The sequence below is a fragment of the Leopardus geoffroyi genome, chromosome B2, assembly GCF_018350155.1.
Source record: "Leopardus geoffroyi isolate Oge1 chromosome B2, O.geoffroyi_Oge1_pat1.0, whole genome shotgun sequence".
In the NCBI taxonomy this organism is placed as follows: Eukaryota; Metazoa; Chordata; class Mammalia; order Carnivora; family Felidae; genus Leopardus; species Leopardus geoffroyi.
The window spans coordinates 138778684-138794053 of NC_059332.1; positions in this window are offsets into that span (position 1 = coordinate 138778684).

Consider the following 15370-nt stretch of genomic DNA (forward strand, 5'->3'; position numbering starts at 1 on the left):
CGTAAGGACAGAGAGGTTGCTTCTTGACAGCGGAGGGTAAAAGTCAGACCTCTCCTTGAGTAAGCTTACTTTTTCACTACATGATAAGTAAGTGTAATAAGAGGGATTAACTCAACCAGAATTATAATAAAACGACCCTCAGGGATGTTAGTGACCAATAATGAGACAAGGACAGAATCACATGAAGTTGATATGATGGATGCAAAGTCTACAAATATGAACTAATATAATCTAAGAGAGGCCAACAAAGCAGGCCCTTCTGTTTGCAATCGGTCTTCCCATTGATTTGTTTAGACTTTTAGGGTCTAATTTACATTCCATGAAATTCACCCATTTTAATTATATAATTCAATACTCTTTCTTAAAATTTCAGAGCTGTGAAAACATCGCTACAATCCAGTTTTAGAACATTTCCATCACCCAAGAAAGATTCCTTGTGTCAATTTTCAATCAATCCCTATTCTTACTCCCAGCCCTAGGAAATCCTTGATTTGCTTTCTGTCTCTATAGATGTGACTTTACCGGACATTGCATATAAATGGTATTGTACAATATGTACAATTAGATGGACTAATGTACATAATGTACAATATGTACAATTAGATGTCTTAATACGATGGGTTTTTATATTAATTCATATTATGACATGAATCAGTGCTTTATTCATTTTTATTGCTGAGTTATATTCTTCTATATGGATAGACTACATTTTTTTTTTCAACGTTTATTTATTTTTGGGACAGAGAGAGACAGAGCACGAACGGGGGAGGGGCAGAGAGAGAGGGAGACACAGAATCGGAAACAGGCTCCAGGCTCTGAGCCATCAGCCCAGAGCCTGACGCGGGGCTCGAACTCACGGACCGCGAGATCGTGACCTGGCTGAAGTCGGACGCTTAACCAACTGCGCCACCCAGGCGCCCCTGGATAGACTACATTTTGTTTATCCATTTGCTAGTGGATGGCCCTTTGGATTCTTCTCACTTCTTACAATTATAGATAATATTGTTATCATACACAAGTCTTTATGTGGATATGTTTATATTCGTCTTGGATAGATATCTAGGAGTGGAATCTTCAGGTTTTATGGTAAGGTTAGGTCTAACTTTTTTGTTGTTGTTACTTTATTATGTGAGAGAGAGAAAGAGAGAGTGTGAGCACAGGGGAAGGGCAGAGAGAGAGAGGGAGAGAGAGAATCCCAAGCAGGCTTCATGCTGTCAGCACAGAACTCAATGCAGGACTAAGACTCATGAACCACCATGAGATCATGACCCAAGGCGAATCAAGAGCCGGGTGCTTAACCGACTGGGCCACCCAGGCGCCCTATGTATAACTTTTTAAAGAAATGGTAAGGCTTTTTTTTTTAAATGGTTTACAGTCCCACCTGCAAAGTATGAGGGTTCCAGTTTCTACACATCCTTGCCAACATTTATTATTGTCTGCTTTTTTTTGTTAAAGGTATTTTAGTGCATAAGAAGTGACTTGTTTATTTTTCAAACTAACTATAACTGCCCTGGTGAAGGGTCATTATTATTAAGATGCATATCCAAGAAATGAATAAATTCAGTAAAAGGGCCTCTGCCTCTGCCTTTACTCTAGAGGAGAGACCTTGCTCTGCTTATCCTTTTCATCCAAAACTTTCATATCTTATACCTGTTGTTTATGGTTATCAATGGTGACTACACCATAAATTATCATCCCTCTTCAGATGACTGGCTGGTCTATTTATCTTTGGTAGCAAATATAATGTTATTTCTCTATAAGATTGCCAATGTTTACTAAAACAGACCCTAACAAAAGTGGAATGGGTAAACTATAAACAGGAATTATGGCAGGGAAGATGTAACTGAGAAACATATTACTGCATTTAGATAAATGATCAAATGACATTATCATATCAGCAGAACAACCTTGTAAACACTTAATAATATGATTGACTGGGACATCTGGGTGGCTTAGTCGGTTAAGGAGCCAACTTGGGCTCGGATCATGATCTCACAGTTCGTGAGTTCGAGCCCCACATCGGGCTCTGTGCTGACAGCTCAGAGCCTGGAGCCTGCTTCGGATTCTGTGCCTCCCTTGCTCTCTTCCCCTCCCCCACTCACACTCTGTCTCTCTCTCAGAACTAAATAAACATTAAAAAGAAGAAGAAGAAGAAGAAGAAGAAGAAGAAGAAGAAGAAGAAGAAGAAGAAATGACCTTTCAGGGATCAGAGAGGCTGTTGCAGCTACAGCTCAGGAGGTCTTGGGCATTGACTCCATTTGTCCCCCACCATGAAGACATTGCCTTACTGATGCTAAGCGTAAAGCAAGAGCCAGGCCAGCCAACTATTTGTAAACGGTACCTCAATTCAGTGGTTTCCAGCTGCATGCCATCTATTCCCAAGGGTATATTTGGCAATGTCTGGAGTCAGTTTTCGCTGTCACACCTCATGGGTTAAACGCTGCTAAACACCTGCAATTCACAGGACAGCAAAGACTCATGGGGTCCAAAGTCAGTAGCTCAGAGTGGAGAAACCTGCCTCAAGTGGCAGCATGCAGATGATTTGCATAAATTCTCCCTGAGTCGTAGTGCAGGGCCCAAAATTAAAGCGCAGCAGAGCACAAAGAATTGACCTTTTCCTTAAATGGCTGGCAGTTTCACCTGCAGCTGTATATATTTATGCATTTAGGCCCTGCATCGTCCCATTACTATCAATAACATTTTTGTAGTCCTGGTGAGTTAAATCCTAAACCTAATCTAATCTCCTGATGGATGGAGGAATGTGAGTGTTGGGGGTACGTGTGGGTGGCCTCTTCCTGACAATCAGTAGCACACCTAAGACACTGAAACTACCACAAAAAGTTAAAGTCCATAGGTGGTCTGAGAGATATTTTAGGTGTTTCCAGATCCTTCCTTCTTGCCTTTTCCGCAAAACTGTTTCATCAACAGCGAAACGAACTGCTTTGAGTTTTATCCCTCTGTCTCCTAACTAACTTCTTTCAAACTTAAGAGAAAAAAAAAAAAAAAAAACACATGGTTGCCTGGGTGGCTCAGTCGGTTAAGCGTCCAACTTCGGTCCAGGTCATGAGCTCACAGTTCATGAGATGGAGCCCCCCATCGGGCTCTGTGCTGTCAGAGCAGAGCCCATCTGTCCCCTTCTCTCTGCCCCTCCCCCACTCACACACGTGCACTCTTTGTCTCAAAAATAAATAAACATTAAAAAAAAAACCACATAATAACATGTCTTAAAATGCAGTTTGCAGGGAGGAAGATGGGAAATAAAAGATGCTAAAAACACAAACTGCACAGACAACCCCTGCAAAATCTCTAAATAGACTGTAAAAATGTATTATGCTGGAATGATTCTATTCAAGGTATTTTGTAACACAGTTTTCTGCTCCCTGTGAACTTCCCCCAAATTATTTTATATTTTTGGCCTATCCCATTTTTCGAGTCAGAGAAAGGTCCATTTTCCATTATGCAAATTAACCTTTATGATTTTCAGACTCTCAGTCAATCAAGCTTCACATGGTAATGCGTATGTTAGACCCCTTCTGTCACAGGCTTTATTTTTAATAATTTCTGTTTCCCCCACTAAAAACTGCTGGGAGATGGTGTAGAACACACCTCAGATTTGTCCTTCCTTGAGAGACAAGGAAAGGAAGGCGGGCCATTTATCCTGGAGGCCGAGGCCATCACTGGCTGAGGATGGTGCTGGGAGCCTCACTTCCTGAGCTCCTCCAGCCGTCCCTGCAGGCAGACGGGTGCTTGCGGCAGGACTTCTGCAGGTCCTTCTGCAGGACTGGGAAGTGAGTTCTCACATGTTCTTAGGAGACCAAGACCGGGCATGCAGAGCACCTGCCAAATAACTCACCCGAATGCATGCATGTTAAGAGAAAATGTGGAGAGAGTGTAAAGGCATATTCACTATTTTTTCTATTTGTTTGCACAGAGTCAGGTATACCTTCTTTCCCTAAACAGTAACTTACATCACATTACTTTTAACAAAGTTCTAAACTGATCCGCTAAGGAAAAGCAGCACTAATGTAACTCCCCCCTGATTGACCTATGAACTTGGGGGAGATGGGAGGTAGGACTATTGCACTTTCCTCATCTTGCTTACCACGGAGAAAACAGAGAAGGATGATTTACCAAGATCTCTAAACATGTTTGTTATTTACATTTGCAATTCTTTCTTTATAGAAAAGTGAATGGATGGGGGTCTTGGTTTTCTGGGGTGGTTTTCACCGTTGCTTCCACCCCCACTACGTTGAATGCTTTCTCATCCATTGACATGGAAATCTTGGAAATCTTGGAAAGATTCTGTACCTTTCTGGTCACTCTCAGTTATTGAAGTCCAGTCTAATTTCAAGCACCAAGCACATAACTCAGCTGAAATCTTAGCTCTTCCTTTCCTACTCCTTGTTCATCTTCAAGAATAGATTTGAGTTGTGGCCTGAGTTGCTTGCAGTGATGGGGGAGAATGGGATCTGGTCTGTCTTCCTGCTCTCCCTTTTTCCTGCTTAGATCTTTTCTGAGGGTAATATGCAAAAGGAGAGCTAGTGAGGTTCATCTGATATAGTTACCCGAACGCTGCTGCTGGGCACCGGACCCTGGTCTTGCTCTGGTTTGAGCTCATTCTCTTGCTGCTGGTGACCTCCATGATGCTGGCAGTCCACCTGTCGTGGTACACCTTTCTTAGGGCAACGTTCACCCAGTGTTCACCCACTCTTCTTCTGTCACAGGTGCCCCATTCAGAGATGGCAGCCATGTCTCCCGTTAGCTAGGACAGGGGTTCATGCCCGTAATTACTTCACTGGAAGGGACAAAACCTCCTTGTGAGGCTTATTAGTCACCTGGGTGCATACTCCCTCATTGAATCTTTGTGTCTCCTCTCATGGAACCACAGGAATGGCACAAATCCTGTTTTGGACTCCTCCCAAGAACACAGAGGACTGACACCCTAGTTTGGGGAACTAGCTGACCCCCATCTCCTTCCCATAGTACACCACAGTCCCTTCTTACAGCATTGTCACAGGTTACTGCATGAAGTCTCCCACATTTAAAATCACAAGACCATAAATGGGCACAGTCTTAATGTTTACATATGTCCCTAAAGTCTAGGGAAACACTGCTGGGCTCATCCAAGAACTTGCATGTTCCCTTTTACTCCAAGGAAAGTACCAGGGTGGCCATGGAGATTCTGAAAATAAATAAATATCCACCCTCGGATTGAGATGTAATTGTTCCTTTATTATCAACACCGTTTATATCTATGACTGATTTCCTTAGAGCTCCTCTCATTTCCTTGGAAAGAAACAGTTTTTTTCTGAGAGCACTACTTCTCAATGTCTCTGATGATGATTGACTTAGACTCCCCTTCCCCAGTCCCCTCTCTCTATAGTGTAAACACAGGGACATTCAATATAGTTAGACTATTTCTGCCGCCTCTTGCCCAAATGGATGAGAAGGACTTGACCTCAATTGTTCCATCTTTGGAATCTAGAGCACAGCTTCTCAAACTTCAATGTGCATACCTATCACTTGAGAATGTCGCTAAAATACAGATCCTGATCCATTAAATCTGGACTGAGGCCTCATATTCTGCATTTCTGACAAGCTCCCAGGTGATGCTGATGCTGCTGACTTACAACCCTCACTTTGAGTGGCACCTTTTGACCACAGCCCTGCACGCTCTAGTTATGAGTTCCAAGGAGAGATGGAGAAGGGAGGCGTACGTGGAAGGCAGGGAAGGACAATTTGTTTTCTATTTAAAATCCTTTTGTATAAGTAAGAATTTAAAAAAATACCTTTTTTTAATTTTTATTTATTTTTTCTAAAAAAAAACAAAAACAAAACACAAAAGGTTAGGAACACCAAAGCATAAAACTAACTTTAAAAATTGCCATAATTATTGGAGGGACTTTGAGTAATTTTTTTTCTTTAATTTTTATGTGGAGTCTTCAATTCTGTTTTTTCTAATGCAGGTGAAGAGATAGGCCCATGAGCTGCGGCTGCAAGCCGTTCACTCATGCCCTTTTCACTTTCAGATATCTTTGTTTGCCAAATAGTCAATAGAAAAGAAATTGTAAATGCCTTGTTAGACTTTTGGGGTTGTACTCTAGGACTCCATCAAATTACTTTTGGATCTTTATTTATTAAAGATAGAAGTCAACCAGTCCACATGCCTTTAGAATAGAACATAAAAGCATTGAAACTCCCCTGGTCCTTCTGCCAAGTAAAGACTTATTAAATATTAGAAAAACTTCCCTAACGGGTTATTTAACTTAAGAAAATACACTGATGCTCCAATCCTCTCAGTGTTTTGATCCCTATTCCTGAAGCTCCACAGGGTCCATACTTCTCCTCATATCAACCTGTCAGGATTTTCATTCCTATCTCCTTTCCCATATGCGATTCCCCTAATGCAGGTCTTTTCTTATTTGTTCTTTATGCTTTTTTTTTTTTTTTTCCATTCCTCCATATTCACTGTCTTACATGTGCTGCCTAGGATTCATGCTCACAGACTTTAGCCTCTTTGTCATTTCTGATTCAGGTTGGCCCTAGGTTCCCTGTACACTCAGCGCCATCTCTGGTCATGCGCTGGAACTGCAAGCCAGGAAAATTCCTGTGTCATTCTTAAAGCCAGCTCGCTGTCAGTAAAGGCGTTGGGGCTGCATTTTTTTTTTTTTTTTTTTTTTTTTCTGCATCTGCTAAAGAATCTGGCAATAGCTTGTTGCCACACTCTCTAATGTTAGAGTAGTCAGTGCCAAACTAATGCATTTATAACCTTCTCACACCCCCGAACAAGTGGAAAGTTTTAACTGAGAACCCATGAATGTGTTTGAGGCAAGGCTACATACAAGTAAATGTCAGGTGAAGACCTGAGATGTGTCTTCATTTTCAAAATCCTCAATTATTGGGATGTTTTGGATATACTCATCTTGCAGAGTTGCAGTGGGTACTTGTTTATGCAAATAATTGCCTCAGTTCTTAATTTTTGTGTGTTTCAGGCACCTTTTTGTATTTATACATTTTAACTTTGTCTGACCTCATGTTCAGTCTTTTCTCTGTGTTTTCTCCACTTTTTCTTCTTTTTTGGCCCATACTTCTGTTTGTGCCCTTTCTTCCCTTTTCTCCATTTTCCTTGGTTTTTTGCCTCCTCTGGGCCAAAACTTCTATGGGTAAACCATGCCTAAGCATTTAAAAAATAGGCACTGCGTTTTGCTATAGTTAGATCAAGCATAAGCCAAATTGTACTATTTGTAAATAATAGCTAATATGTGAACAAGATGTTACCATTTTCATTTCCTCAGAATATTTTTGCTAAACTCGGGCATTTTGTGTTTAAACTATAAAGAGCTGTACTTGTTCTCCTTCTTATAGTTCTTTCCCTCATGCTCTGAATACTCTAGAAGGAAAGAATGAACACTGTAATCATAAAGAGGCAAAGTATTAATTTCTGATCTTCTTGCTCAGAAAGGAAGTTACTGAAAATTGCTTGCCAAAATAAAGAAACATAAACTTCTGAACGTTGAAAATGACGCTGTGCTTAAATAAAAGTACAAGAGAACGTGAGAGAATTTGAAAATGTAAAACTGGCTATGTTAAATGATGGAATGACATCTGCTATGTGGTTGCATAAAAAGAATACCCTTAAAATGTGTTCATCACAGTGGGCACATGCAAAAATTAAACAGTTCTTTAAAAGTTTTGTTGACTCTGAAACTGATTGACCTTTTATAACTCTGATCTGGCTCCTTCATTGCAGCCCAAACCACTCAAGGATAAAGATCTCCACATTTTGTCATTCCAGCAGATAGCAAATTGCATTGTTATTCAAGATTCGCTTTTATTTTATTTTATTTTATTTTATTTTTTTATTTTTTTAAGAGAGGGAGAGAATGAGAGTAAGAGTGCACACAAGTGGTGGGGAGGGGCAGAGGGGGAGAGAGAGAGAGAGAGAGAGAGAGAGACTCCATGCTCAGCACAGAGCTGGATGCGGGGCTCTATCCCACCACCCCAGGATCATGACCTGAGCCGAAATCAAGAGTTGGACGCTCAACCGACTGAGCCACCCAGGTGGCCTTCAAGATTCACTTTTGATGGCGACCTGCAAATTAGCCATAGGTGTTCCTTCATTTAGGTATGGTATTTTAAGCTTCCAGACTGCAGAGTGATTTTTCCTATATAGCAAAACTTTCCATGCAACAGCCAATCTACCATTTCTGAAATACAACAGTCAAGTCAGCAATAATATTTGTCTTCTGTATTACATTACTTGGAGAGGGAGAAATCCTGTCTCTTGAGAATCTGTTAAATTCTGAGGTGTGGAATCTGTTTGCAGCTTGTGTCCAAGCACAGGTAACTCTTGTTTAAGAAGGGTCAGACCTTGGGGCACCTGGGTGGCTCAATCCGTTGAGTGTTTGACACTTTGGCTCAGGTCATGATCTCACAGTTCATGAGTTCGAGCCCTGCGTGGGGCTCTGAGCTGACAGCTGGGAAGCTGGAGCCTGCTTCAGATTCTGTGTTTCCCTCTCTCTCTTCCCCTCCCCCAGTCATGCTCTGTCTCTCAAAAATAAATAAAATGTTTAAAAAAAAAAGGCAGTCAGATATAGGCACAAGTGACAGATAAACTTTGGCCTTTATTTTTTCATTTGACAAAACTTCTGAGCACTTATTTTGCTCAAGGAACTGTGCTACATGCTGGGCTAAGTGACAGACAGGCAGAGTCCAAACACGTAAGAGGCTCATACAGCAATACACATTATTATACATGCATTATATAGACATACACGCATGTAAAATGCATGCGCCTGTGTATATACACATACATAAATTACTATATAACAAAGCAGTATATAAAAATTATCTCGTCGATTTTGTAGTCATATCATTCAAAGGAGAGCCCACTCTACCTCCTGGCTACACCATAGGTTGACACCCTATAGTTGCCTCGTTTAAGTACCTGGTTTCTCAAGTTTCTTACCTCTGTTAAGCATGGTGGGATTTATATCAGGGAGTTAGTTACTAAAATGTAACTAGCGTTAGCCTGTTTCTGTTGTTAGATTGTAACTTGCTTATCTTGGGATCCGTATCTTCAGAGTCCTGCTGGTAGGATAGCTTCATTTCCAAGCTAAGATGTTATTGTTCAACATAACAAATCTTTATGTTTTGACATTTTCTTAAAAAAATAATTGAATTTTAACTAACTTTTTTAGGGCCTCACATAAAGAAGTATGTCTTCTGGAAATTTTGACCCTCATTTCAGGTAGTAAACAAATATATTTTGGGACTAGGGGAGATTGTAGACTCCATCAACCCATACTACAAAGGAGTCTATCTTTGTATATGATTATTTTTGATTGCCAAAATGTTAGTCAATTAGATATAGCTATGGGATTTAGCTTTTCTATAGCTATAAAATGCAAAGTCAGATCTATGCTATCACATAAGATGAATTGATATATAAATAATTCAGGGATTAATTTCTAAATTAAAATGGCACAAGTAATTTTTAAATTAAAATAATGCTAAGATTTCACTTGCATGCAGACTCTAAAAAGCAAAACAAACACGCAAAAAGCAGAAACATCTATACATACAGAGATGGTGGTTGCCAGAGGGGAGGGAGGAGGGAGTTAGCAAAATGGGTGAAGAGGAGTGGGGGATACAGGCTTCCAGTTATGGAATGAATATGTCACAGGGATGAAAGGTATAGCACAGGGAGTACCGTCAATTGTATTGTAGTAGCATTGTGTGGTGACAGATAGTAGCTACACCTGCAGTGAGCACAGCACAACTATAGACTTGTCTATTCACAATGCTATATGTTTTAAACTAATGTAAAACAACAACAATAAAGTAAAATAAATAAAACAAAACAAAATAAAATCATGCAAATGTTAGAGATAACGTCTACCTCAACACTGTTGAAAATTTTAAGAATGTAAATTTTCTAATTTTCAATGTTTTACCAGAAAGATTGTTTATCTAGAAAAAGATTGATTATCCAGGTTATCTATCCAGAATGTGGTCTGTCATAGTCTGTTAGAGAGCTTAGTGATTGCTTCTATGATATATAACTTTAAAAGGTCAAGTTGAAATTTTCTGGAACTAAGGCATTAGCAAGAGCATGCCCTCTACTTCAGTGGTCAATGGATGAAATCAGATATTATCTGAAGGTTGTTTGTTTGTTTGTTTGTTTGCTTTTGAGAGAAAGAGAGAGATGTGCACAAGCAGGGGAGAATGGCAGAGGGCAAGAGAGGGAGAATTTTCAGCAGCGTCCACACTCAGCAGCACAGAGCACGACACAGGACTCCATCCCACGATCCTAGCAGCATCATGACCTGAGCTAAAATCAAGAGTCAGACACTCAGACACCAACTGAGCCACCCAGGAGCCCCCAGAAATTATCTTGTTTTACCCATTTATCTTTTGTCATTTTATAAAAAAAAAAAAAAAAAAAAAAAAAAGCTCAGAACCACAAGGTAGATCTGCCTCCCCAAAGCTCCACACCTAGAATTTGACAGTAGGTAAATGACAGACACCTGTCTAGTTAGTGCGGTTAAAGACACACACTGGTGAGCTAATAAAACCCAGGAGAATCCAGAAGAAAATCAAGAAGAAGGAGATATTAAACAAGCCAATCTATAGAACCTCTGTATTAAAATAATACAGGTTTGCTGCATGGTTCATAATACACAAATAATGTACGATAAAAGGACCATCTTAAATTGTGGATATTGGTTTTTTTTACTGATGGTAAAGGGAAAACTGGATAGCCATATGCATAAAAAGTAAAATTGGATCCATTAGTTTGGATAAAAGAGGATAGTTTTCATGTGGAAACAAAGATTGAAATAAGGATTAAACAAAAAGTGAAACCATACAAGTACTAGAAGAAACGTAGATAAATTACTCTGTAACCTAAAAAAGGAAAAACTCACCGATATAAGATCTAAAATCCAGAGACAAAAAGAAATATAAAAATCTGATCATATTAAAATAAGAAACAACCTCATAATGATTAAGAATACCATAAACAAAATAATAACAAATTGCTTGTTTGCAACTTCAATCGTAGGTAAGTAATTAATATCTCTAATATATTAAGTGCTTCTAGAATAAGAAAAAGCTGATGGCCCCTTAAAGATCAGCTACAGAGATTAATAGATAATTCACAGACATAAGAACTGCAAATGGCTTTAGCTATGTGAATAAGTACTCAACCTCAGTCATAATGAGAATATGCAGATCAAAACTATACCAAGAGAGCATTTTCTAATTTGGAAGAAAATCAGAAAACATATTCTGTTGGCAAAACTGTGGGAAAAGAGGCAATTTCATATATCTTTAGGGAGAATGCAATAAGGAGCAACTGTTATTGAAAATAATTTGGAAATAGCTAGCAAAATTACATGGCATTGATATTTTGCCCCAGCAATCTCAGTTGCTTGAATCTATATCACGCATATAATGGGGAGGGGGGTGGGCAGGGAAGGCTTCTGCATAAGCCTGTACATTGCAGGAATATTTGTTAGACCAACTTAAACACACATCAGTAGGGAGCTGGTTGAATTAAATGATATATCCACACAACGGATTACTGTGTAGCTACAAAAACAAATGAGGAGTTTCTCTATACTACTAGGGATCACTCTTAGGGAAATATTCTTCAAAGAAAAAAGCAAGGTGCAAAACAGTTGATATATATAGTATTATTATATAATATATATAATATGCCATAATTTATCTTTTAAAAAAACCCTAACATAATTTTATATATATATATATATATATATATATGTGTGTGTGTGTGTGTGTGTGTGTGTGTGTAAGCTTAATATTAAAAAAATGAAAAGAAATAAACATTTTAAAAATAGATACATATATAAGTGGAGGAGGAATTATTTGCAAGCAAATAGAGGTAGATGCTAGACTCCTTTAAATATATTTTGTTTTGATTTTTAAATTGTGAAAATATTTTACATTTTTTTAAATTATTTTATTTTGGAGGCACCTGGGTGGCTCGGTCAGTTGACTATCCAGCTCTTGATTTTGGCTCAGTACATGGTCCCAGGGTTATGGGATTGAGTCCCCACATCAGTCTTTGCACTGAACATGGAGCCTGCTTAAGACTCTCTCCCTCTCTCTCTCTCTCTCTCTGCCCCTCTCCCCCATTCCTGTGTTCTCCTCTCTCTAAAAAAATATATATATATATATATATTTTATATATTTTTATATATTTTTATATAAAATTTTTATATATTTTATATATATTTTATATAATTTTTTTTTACGTTTTTATTTATTTTTGAGACAGAGAGAGACAGAGCATGAACAGGGGAGGGGCAGAGAGAGAGGGAGACACAGAATCGGAAGCAGGCTCCAGGCTCTGAGCCATCAGCCCAGAGCCCGACGCGGGGCTCAAACTCATGGACCGCGAGATCGTGACCTGAGCTGAAGTCGGACGCTTAACCGACTGAGCCACCCAGGCGCCCCATTATTTTTAAAATTCTCAAAATACCTTGGGGTGCCTGAGTGGTTCGTCAGCTAAGCTTCCAACTCTTGATTTTGGCTCAAGTCATGATCTCATGATTGTGAGATCGAGCCCTGCATTAGGCTCTGTGCTGAGCATGTACCCTGATTCAGACTCTGTCTGCCCCTATCCCAACCTCAAAAATAAATAAATAAACTTTAGAAAAAAATATCAAAACATCTTAAGAAACTTGAATGAAACAAATGAGCCTCTTTGTATATATACTTGGTGGTAATTTAACTGCACAGGTAAGAACTGTACTGACTTAAAACACATTAGAGATTTACCATCAATACATATACCCTAAGAACAAAAAGTCAAGAACTAGAAAAATAAATTGAGTTGTTTTTGGAAATCGTATGTTGTTAAGTAGTTTTATATTGTAATTCTGACACGAATGTATCCAATTATCAGGTAAGTTAAATAAACAGCTGTTATCCTACACTAGCCAAAATCCTTTAGTACTGGGATTCTTAGCGTAGTTGTTAAGAGATACAGATAAAAGGTGTAAGAGACTAAGTAAAACTCCATAATTATGACTGGTTTGGAAGTATATCTGTGACACATGATATTCCTTATCATTAGTTAAAGAAATAATACAGCTCATTGGAGAAATGGCTGATTTCAGACCTGGGCTGGAAATAAAGAAAGCAGAGTCTAAAATGTTTTGTTACACCAGATACAAAGAAGAGAAAAGATTTGTAGGGTCACCAAAAGAACTTAGGATCCAACTTAAGGAGGATCTCATTGACCAAAAATGAGAAGATTTGAACATCAATGAGAAAAATAACTAAAATGGATTGAAAACCATGACATAGGTTTCCAAATAAAATCTTAAAATTCCAAATAAAATGTTGGTCAATTAATGTTTTTGAAAACTGGTACATGTTGTGAAAACTGGTAAATAAAGATATATAAGCTTCATGATGGATAGCCAAGAGATGTTTTTATTCATAAAATTAATCTAGCTACCAAATGAGGAAGAAATGATAACATTGCAATATGACCGTTTGACAACCCCTAATGCATTTATGAATCAACAGTGTACACAGCTCATTGTACCATAAAAATAGAGGTAACCAGGTATGTGCCTCAGATGGAAGACCATTTGCAGTAGGCTTGTCAAAAAAAACAAAAAAAAAGAGTCATATATTATTAAGTCTCTAGATCCAACTAGCAACACGAACAAAAGAGGGAAGAACACTGGAGAGCATAGAAGGATCAGCAAAATCCTGCTAATTGAAAATTCTCTTGGACAAATAACTTAATTTTTTCCACAGTTAAGTTGCAAGGGGAAAAACCTGGAGATAGAACCTATAGGAGACAGACACATAAACCATTTGCACTGTTTGGACTTTATTCAATCCAGATTCAAGTAGCAAACCATAAAAGATTTAAAAGTTAGAAAACTTCTGTAACTGTTAACACATGGAACAGTTGGAAATTGAACACTTTCTGTATATCATAGAATCAAGAAGTTATTGGTAATTCTTTTAGATCATGTTATTGTTAGTGGTTAAAAAGAGCTATCTTTAAGAGATGTATGCTGAAGGATTTACAGAAGGAGTAATGGCTAATGGAATTGCTTCAAAATAATACAGGAGGAATGAGATATACCTGAAAAATGTTGGCCATGGATTAATAGTTGAAACTGAGTAATAGTTACAGGGGTTTCCTTATACTCTTCAGTCTACATTTAAAAAAAAAGTGAGAACAACATGCCTGATCATCTTGAAGGACAAACAGAACTTAAATTAGAGGTTAAAGGAAAGTTTCTTTGAGAGGAGTAAGTGTAAAAGTGTAAGGGAGCAAAATTCAGGAAACAAGTCATTTGTATGGTTGGTGCTTAGCGTTTGAAGAGCAGAGGGAGTACAAGGTTAATGGTGACAGAAGTTGGATCTTGGAGGATTCTGTACCCTATGAAAAAAGCTGTACTTTATTGCAAGGGGAGTGAGGAGCCATTAAAAATTTTTAAGCAAGAGAGAACATCACTGGAATTGGATCTGGAAAGCTCAGATAGCGACTGTGAGAATTGATTAAAGTGAGAATAGATAACAGCAGAGCAAGCCTGTTACAGTAATTCAGGGGGAAAAAATTTAATGAAGATAAAATTGACAGGACTTCGTGATTGGATATGAGATCGGAAATAAAGAAAAAGAGTCTAGGATGACTCAGATATTTGGGTGTGTTACCTATATGAGTGGGGATGCAATTAAATTAAATAAAATAGAATTAATTATTCAGGGTTTTGGAGACTCTTAATGCCTCTTGAGCTAATAAGATGTCTGGGTATCACAAAACAAGAACCATAAGTCACAAGTAGGAGGTCATTCTGGTAACAGTGTTCACTTCATGTGAAAATCAACAGTCACAGAACTTGGTTCTTTGAATCATGCAAATGATTCTTTATGTGATGGTAGATAGACATTTAAATGTTCTGCACCCCAATCTTGCAATTTTGACAGTATAGTTAACAATATTCCTTTCTATTACTTAGTAAAGACATACAAAAAAAGTTTTAAGTTCTGGATTTTAAAAATGACATTTCTATTTCACCCAAATAGATAGATAAAGAGGATTACAAGTATACTTACTTACCTTGATGAGTACTGAGTAATGTATAGAATTGTTGAATCATTATATCATACACCTGAAACTAATATAACAAATGACATTTTTAACTGATGGACACTTGATAGTGTTGACATTTAAATACATAGTGAATTCTACCGCTTTACTACAATTTTCTGAATTGCTCTCTCTAAAAGGTTATGTTTTAAAAAGCTGTCTTCTGGTCTGTCCTCTGGGTTAGTATGAAAATATGTTTTAAATACTAGAATTATGATTCTG